The 8,450-nt window shown below is 37.1% G+C and overlaps 1 pseudogene; it reads right to left on the bottom strand.

The window, feature by feature from the left end:
* Positions 1–648: 648 nt before the first annotated feature.
* On the bottom strand, positions 649–7,391 carry LOC135706461 (uncharacterized; annotated as a pseudogene).
* Between the last annotated feature and the right edge of the window lie 1,059 nt (positions 7,392–8,450).

Genomic DNA, 8,450 nt, shown 5'->3' with positions numbered 1-8,450 from the left:
TTTTCCTCAATTGTGACTATCGTTGGTAGTTCAAATCCTACACTATTTTAAAAAGACTAAACTTATGATCTGTACTTATTAAGTCAAATATGGTTTTCATCTTATCAATTTGTTTTTGAAAGTTAAAACTATTTTCTGAATCAGATGTGTTTTTTGAATTTTTCTAACTTATCTGCTATTTCTGAAAACATGAGGCTTATTTCATTTGGAATCTGATAGACATCCTTTCCCGTGAAATTGTTATGTTTATGCATAAAAAGAGTAAGTTTTAGCGCCATTTGGTCGAGTATATTGATTGGATCTTGGTCGACATGAACTGGCTGATCATCACCGCTTTCAATACACCTTATTTTCGACGAACTACCTTCGAAATGGTATGATAAAGAACCTGTCATATTTGTCGAAATATTTAGATGCAGCGAAGACTGATCATGCTGAATCATGCTGCTGTTTATAAGTTCGGTTTTGCTGTCATTGTGAACTCCCGAATGATTAATAACATGTTTTTTGAATGGATATACCTTAGAGAAAATTTGGTGGCATCCGGATATTGTACATCTATATTTATATACGGACGGAACATGATGGTAGGCTTTAAGATGTGTAAGGTATTCACTTGGAGTTGCAGAAAGGATTGTACATCCAGGTATCATGCATGTGATCCGAGTCATGCTCTTAATTCACTGTCCACTTTTTTCGTCTCAAGATAAGCCTGGAGTTTGTTTATGGAAGCGTAGGATTCTCGTTGTTTTATGCCGTAAATATAACCGCTGAGAAAGTGCCAAACCAATTTCGAAATTTTTGAAAACGGAAGTCCAAGGACGGCACTCTGTTTAATTAATAAGTCAACTGCTCTTGATGCCGATTGAAACTCATAGCACACATCGCCGTACCAGACAAAAAAAGTTCCTTGCAACTGGTCCAAGTTTTCTCCCACTGCATCTAATTTTGGTACGATTGGAAGATTCAGCTCTGTGTAGCTCCGGTAGGTTTCTTGAATTTTTGATTACGCTTTCTCTAAAGAATCTACGAAAATCAGCGTATCCTCTTGTCCAACCAACACTAGCGTGCACAGGAATCTTGTTAAGGAGGGGCATTTTTTTTCTATGGTGCATTTAATCTGGGGCTAGGGAGTACTCCAAAGTGCATGGTGTATAGTGCTGTTAACCTCCCACCATTTCCCTACTGTTCAATCTAGCTAATTTTATTTATTTTTTGCTCCGGTGGTGGTTCATCTTCTTCAATGCAAACTACTTTCAGACAGCCAATGGAAATTGACAATTTAATCCCATCGACGATGTTGATGACGATCGGTTCGTCAAATGGTTGTGATAGTAGGGCTTTAACTGAAATGATACATTTGCTGCAATGTTGTTGCCTTGGTGGTTGGATTCAGCTGAAGTCACGTCATATGGTGGTGATAGCACCGACAAACCGACATAAATGACCAATAAGAATCGCATTCTTCTTTCGCATGCACACTGCGTCGACAAGTACAAAGTTCAAACAATGCGCATTATACTGATGCAAAATTTGAAATTTTCGCTCCACGGTGTTCAAACGGTTTCAAATCGGGTCCTCATTAGCCTCCGAAAGTTTAAAATCATTTGATAAGAAACTGACTTGGCACAAACCATTTGAAGTTTATATGGAAATTACTATGGGAAAACAAAACTTTTTGTTCGTTGTCTTTTAGCCTTTTTACATATTGTACTGTTAACAAATTCTATCTACAAGCTACAACTTTGCAGAAAATCGGTTTTCAACCAAACGTCAAATTAAATAGTTATTAATTGTTTAAGAGATTGATAATCTTATGGCAATATTAAGCAACTATATTGTGGGCAACACTGTATTCTGCAGTGTGACATAGTAGCCATGATTTGTGTCCTCTATTCTACGCGCCATACACACCAATGTTGCCTGCTGAACAGTTGATTGAGCATAATCATAAGACATCAGTGACTTGAATCATTAATTACTTTTGCTCCTTACATTTGATCGAAAAGTGGTCTTCAACAAAGTTGTAGCTGAGAAAATTTTCAACAAGTTCAGTTTTTCTAAAGTAGAGTGAACTGGTGAATTTTGAGATAGATATGAACCGAAATTATGGTTTCTCCATAGTAATTCCCATATAAACTTCAAATGGTTTGTGCCAAGTCAGTTTCTTACTAAATGAGTTCAAATTTTGGGAGGCTAATCAGGGCCCAATTTGGAACCGTTTGAGCACTGTGGAGCAAAAATTTCAAATGTTGCATCAGTCTAATGCGCATAGCAGTGAACAAACAGTATATTGCTCTTGATCAATCCAATCTTGATCAGTGATGTATAGTACTTGGCACTGATGAAGTCTGCAAGAAGTAGACGAAATACGCGCATTCGTCAAAAGATAAACAATTATAACGGAATTAAATGGAAATAAACCAACACACTCAAAGCTCTTCATTAAAGTATATTGCTGTTTTTGTCCTTGCACTTGGCTTGTACTCCAGTAGTGCTGCCAGCCATCAGCCCTGTAGCTAAGCACCGCCAGTTAGGGTGACAGAAAATGATGCCGAACATTCAATATGTTTTAGAGATGATATAAAGGACAAACCCGAATTTATTGCAACGCACATAAGCAGCTGTAACGTTTTAACCACGGTAACATATGACTTGAAATTTTCAGAGAAGATTCTTAGACGATTTTTTAGTGAAACGACAATCGACCAAGGTTCTATGGCAAACTAATACCCACTTTTCAATTAGGGAATCCAAAAGCTGTCTTTAAACTTTGTACTGTTGCGAAAAAGTCCATCATCAGAATTCCTTGAGGTTCTTTTCGAAGTTTTTAGAACTCTATGAACTCTTTTGAAATTCTTCTCAGAAGTGCTCTGGAATTACTTTTAGAGCTCTTCTTGACTTTTACTCACAACACCTTGGAATTGAAATTCCCCTAGAGTTTCAGTAGAATTTCCTCAGTATTATCCAGAAATGATTCCCAGAATGAGCTAGAAATTATCGGTACACATTTGCCATTTTCTTCAAAATACCTTTGGAATTTAACTCAAAATTTATCCTTTAGAACTGTCTTCGGAATTCAATATCCTTGAGGTTCTTCTCAGATTTTTTTTTGAACTTTCCTAATAGCTCTTTTGAAATTCTTCTCAGAAGTCTTCTGAAATTATATTTAAAACTCCTCATGATTTTTTCTCAGAACACCTTATGACAGAAAATCCTTCAGAACTTCTTACCCGTTTCTAGAAATTATCCTCGGAATTCGCTTGAAATTTTGCTTAAAATCCCTTTAGAATTTCACTCAAAATTTAATTTTCTCGGAATTCTTCTCGAAATTATCTTGAAACTATCTGCAGGATGCACTAGAAATTATCCACAGAATTTTATTTGAATTCTCCCCAGAAATATTTTGGAACTGTCCAAGGAATTCAATATCCTTGAGGTTCTTCTCGGAATATTTTTGAACTTTTTCTCAAAATACCTTGGAACTAAAATTCCCCTAAAGTTTCAGAAGAATTTCCTCAGTATTCTCAAGAAATTTTTCCCAAAATGAGCTTGAAATTATCCTCGGAATATCCTTGAAATTTTCCCCAACATCCCTTTGGAATTTAATTCAAAATTTGATTCTCTCTGTATTCTTTTCGAAATTATCTTAGAACTATCTGCAAGATTCATTAGACATTATTCGCTGAATTTTCATGGAATCATCCCCAGAAATCTTTTCTTTTGGAACTGTCCTCAGACTTCAATACCCTTGAGGTTCTTCTCGGAAGTCAAGTTTAAGTTGTCCGTCGATTCACCAAAACGTTGTAGTTTTTCACCAGAAATGTCCAATAAAGATTGCCCCTTCATTCACCAGAACTGTGCAATTTTTACATCAGGAATTTTCATTTCAGCTTGCCCCTCCATGCAGCAGATTGTTGCAAATCTTGCACCAGAAATTTTTAATGCAAACTTGCCCCCAGAAAATTTTATACCACAAAATTTCAATTGACCAGAACAATCAAATTTTCCACCGTTAATGTTCAATAAAAATTGGTTCGCCAATCATCTGATTGGTGAAGATTTCCTTTTTCCATTTTCCACCAAATATTTTCAATATAGCTTGCTTCTCCTATCATCAGAATGTTGCAAGTTTTTCATCAAATAAAGCTTACCCCTATTTTCAGATTTTCCATCATAAATGTTCAGTAAAGCATATTCCCTCCAATCATCAGAATGGTGCAAATTTTACACCAGAAATTATAATTAAAGTTTGTTCCTCTATTCAGCAGAAGGATGCAAATTTAAGACCAAAAATTTTCCGAAAAGCTTGCCCATCCGTTAACCAGAACTGTGCAGATTTTCCACCAGAAATTAAAAAAAAAAAGATTAATTATATATACAGCTTATGCCTTCATTTACCAGTGCAAGTTTTCCACCATAATTTTGTTATTCATTTCATTTATCAATTATAAATTATGCACCAGAAATTTTCAATAAATCATGCTCCTAAATTCACCAGAACGTTGCACCAAAAATTGTCAGTGAAGTTTGTTTCATCATGCACCTTTGTAGTGAAATTTTCAGGTTTTGCCTCTTCATAAATTTTCGATGAAGCTTTCATTCATCAGAACGATGCAAATTGCACCAGAAAAATTATTAAACCTTGTTTCTACATTTACCACAGTGTTGCGAACTTTCCACCAGAAATTTTCAGTTAAATTTGCACCTCTAAATTTTTAGCGTGATTCAATTTTTCCACCAGAGTTATTCATTATCCCATTATATCCCACCTTGATGATATATATACACCAGAAATATTCAATAGAAAGCTTTTTCTTCGATTTACCACCACGAAGGTGAATTTTATCAATCTTCAATTTACCCTCTTATTTAAGCCCTCCATGAAAAACCTTTGAAAAAATTTTTTTGCCATAAATGTTTTGTATGCACCACTGTGGTGCAATTTTTTGACCAAAAAATGTCATTGAAGTTTGTCCCTTCATGCACCTTTGTGAAGCAATTTTCAGGCACCATCTCAAAGGAATTGATGCAATAAAAGGTTTTCAGTGCCCTTATATTATGAAATGAAGTTATTTTACCTTCAAATCAAGTTATCAAGAAATCAAGCTATTTTATATCATAATTTTGTATATGTGGAAATGAAAATCTTATATATAAAAGGAGAGGCAATTGCCCCCACCTTGCCCCACCCTGTGCACGCCAGTGCCAACCAAGATGGTAGGTTTGAAACGAGATGCAACCGGAATTGGTGGTACTTAGCGCTAGCAACAGTGTACAGATTTTCGTATCTATAAAAAAAATAAGGACATTAAAATGAATAGGTAATACTTATTAACATCAACAGCTGGGATGTTTTACCATTACTTGCTCCTTCATCAGTCAATCGCTCGATTAATGATACAGCCGATGGGTCCCCTGCCTTCTTGGAAATGTATTCTGTAATCTGCGGTACCAAGTGTGGTAATTTCTTCAATCCGTTTTCAGCATTCGGAAAAGCTTCGTGAAAATCAATATCGATCTAAAATTAAATTGGAAACAAATACTTAATACAAGCTATTTTCAGTAAATTGAATTAGTCACTCCACCACATACTTCACACATACCGCATACTTCAAACATTAAACGATCAAAACTATCGTGACGAAAATTCTATCTAATGAACACACTGCAAGGACTAGATGGCATTACTGTAGTGTTCTAATTTCAATAAACTACTGTTTTTTTCCTTGATTTCTTTTCCGTGCTGAGCACCAATGCTACCGACGCTAGGGAGGCAGCTCCCACACCTGGACCCTACCTATCGATCCATCAACTCATGGACCGGGGACCAACGGCTTTACTTTCGGGGTGATCAGAGATGTTATGCCTCAGAACATCCCGGCGGCGCCGACTGGGATTGAACCCAGGCCTGCTGTGGTGAGAGGTAATCACGCCAACCACTACACCACCAGTGCCGCTAATAAACTACTGTTAGGCACAATTTCATCCCACTCGACGATAACGATATTTTTGGTTGCAAAATGTTTTAGGTGTTACGTCTGTTTATGTGTGCTATTACTTCAAAGCGATAGAGGAAGAACACCGCTGGTGTTCTGATGTGACAACTTGTTTCAACAGTGACTACAGTGCACTATTTTTCCTTAATAGATTATTAACTTCATTTACAAAACTCACCAGTTGAAAACCATGCTGACATTTGTATTGCGGATATGTCGTAAAAATTTGGGGAATACGTTTTCTGGATAGCAAGTCAACTTTGCGTGCTTCGTAGCTAATTTTCCACCTATCAAGGACAACTGACCATGGTTCACTATTGAGCGTTAACCATTTAGCTGCTTCTTCGGCAACTACGTTTCGATTAGGCTGGGAATCGACTGTTGATTGCTTGGATGCTTGGTATTGGTTCTCTCTTGTTTCACGCTTCCGTTTCCTTTGTTTCAGGTTGCTTATCTGGTTGGCTATCTTTTCACCGTGGTTTTTTTCAATCCCCGCTCCTTTGAATAAAATAATTCTGCTAGAAAAACAAACATTCGTTTTGGTTGTTCTTAAATTCTATGATTGTGACTTACGATACGTTTAATTTTAAAAAGTGATGTTACTGCCAGAGCGTATGTTCGGATCGGAGGTCCTCAGTTAGTAGCTTGCTTTTGGTGATTAAATGGAACTTTGCAATAATGCTAGAAAGCTCTAGCTGCTTGGCCTCGGAAAGTTCACCTTTGGCGGCGTACTGTAGAATTTCCTTTCCTTCTTCGGAATGTCTCAGTAACTCTTCTAAGGATTTTGTTGTAAAAACATTGCTCTCATGATGTGAAACCGTTATTGCTAAAGCGATCGAAGAGGATTCGGTGAATTTGTTGGGATTGGTCTGTTTAAATGATGGAAGAGCACTTTTTTGCTGATTTTGCTCTGCTTCGTTCAAACTGTCTCCAGATTCTGAAGACCGAATTGTATCGTCTGCTAACGATACAATTAGCGCATCCGTATTACTGTCAGTGGCTGACGATGTGGTTCCGATGGCATCAGAATAACCAGTTCCTGGTTGATTTACATGAGCAGGCGACGTTACTATGACAAAGCCCTGGGCAAAGTAACCGGATTTGGTTCGTTTAGGTTTGCAGCCTCATTAGAGGAAACCGGGTAGATCCGTTGATTGACCAGATTACTCCCTCTTGTGATCTCGTCGACACAACCGAGGACCGAACAACATTTTCTTCACCGGAAAGTCGCAGACGGTATCCTGGCTCCAGAGACGTTATTAAACATTCAATTTGGGATTCCTACAGAAAAGTAAACAAAAAAGCGGATGAATTTTTATTTACATGTAAAATAGGGATTTATATACTTACGTTTTGCGTTTGCTTTTCGTGTTTGCTTTCATTGGTTTCCATTAAACTGCTGCTGGTTTATTCAATCGAACAGGCAATGATGTTAATACATATTCCAGAGTTTTTGATGTTGAGGTTGAACCATGTCCATAATCCGAATAGCTTCCTTTGGAAGCCTCGTTAGATGAGAACTGAGAGAAATTTTGATCGAACTGATTACTCTCGCTTGTGATCTCGGTAGATGCAACCGATGAAGAAGCAATATTAATTGCTCCGGTAAGTCGCGGGTGGTACCCTGGTTTCAGCGACGTTAGTAAACTAACGATTTTGGACTCCTGTATAAAAGAGGAAAAAAGTTACCGGATGAATTGTTGTTTTTTAGAATATTTAGATTATCTTACATTTCGTGTTCGCCAAGAGGAAATCAATTCATGCAACACTGGACATTTCCAAGGTATTTTTGTTGGTTCTAAAGACTTGCGAAGTTGATCAGTCGTAATCCTGAGTAAATCGACAAAATCGACTCCACATTCTATTCAAATGAAAACAAAAACAAAAAAAGACACATCAATATAGGATCAAGCTCACATTAAACCGTTCTTATCATCAAATATTTCTAACAAATGTTTAAATCAACTGGCAGCTCTTGCAGTTTGTTTTCAACAGAAGCCATTTTGCTTATTCTTCGTACACAAAATGAACGCGGAGTGCAGCTGGGAAAATGAATTTAAAAAAATACGTGATTTTCACGTAAGAGAGATGGGGCAACTGCAGTATAAGTAACTGGCGCTTCATTTCATATACAACCAAAGTCCGATGATAGTTACCTTTGTCAGATAAACTGGAGTAAAAAAGCATTTTTGGACCCTACGTGATTTTTCACGTAGCATTGACGTGTAGATTATTTTGAGTGTAATATTTGTAAGTGCATGATCTTAAATTTATTTTAATGCATGAGCATGATTGACCGTCCGTGGTTGCTACTCCAATCGATAATGCTTGGGCCTAGCATTCATCCACAATGTGTAAAAACTGGTTATATCATACTTTTCACAACGCAATACTAGTGCCGGCCACGTCCAAATGCAGGTCGATTAGGGAATTGGTAGGAATATGTTGACA

This window comes from Ochlerotatus camptorhynchus, unplaced genomic scaffold (assembly GCF_037179485.1).
Source record: "Ochlerotatus camptorhynchus isolate MF236.1 unplaced genomic scaffold, CSIRO-AGI_Acam_v1.1 ptg000281l, whole genome shotgun sequence".
In the NCBI taxonomy this organism is placed as follows: domain Eukaryota; kingdom Metazoa; phylum Arthropoda; class Insecta; order Diptera; family Culicidae; genus Ochlerotatus; species Ochlerotatus camptorhynchus.
The sequence above is the reverse complement of the archived record's forward strand: the minus strand, read 5'-3'. Positions and strand labels throughout refer to the sequence as shown.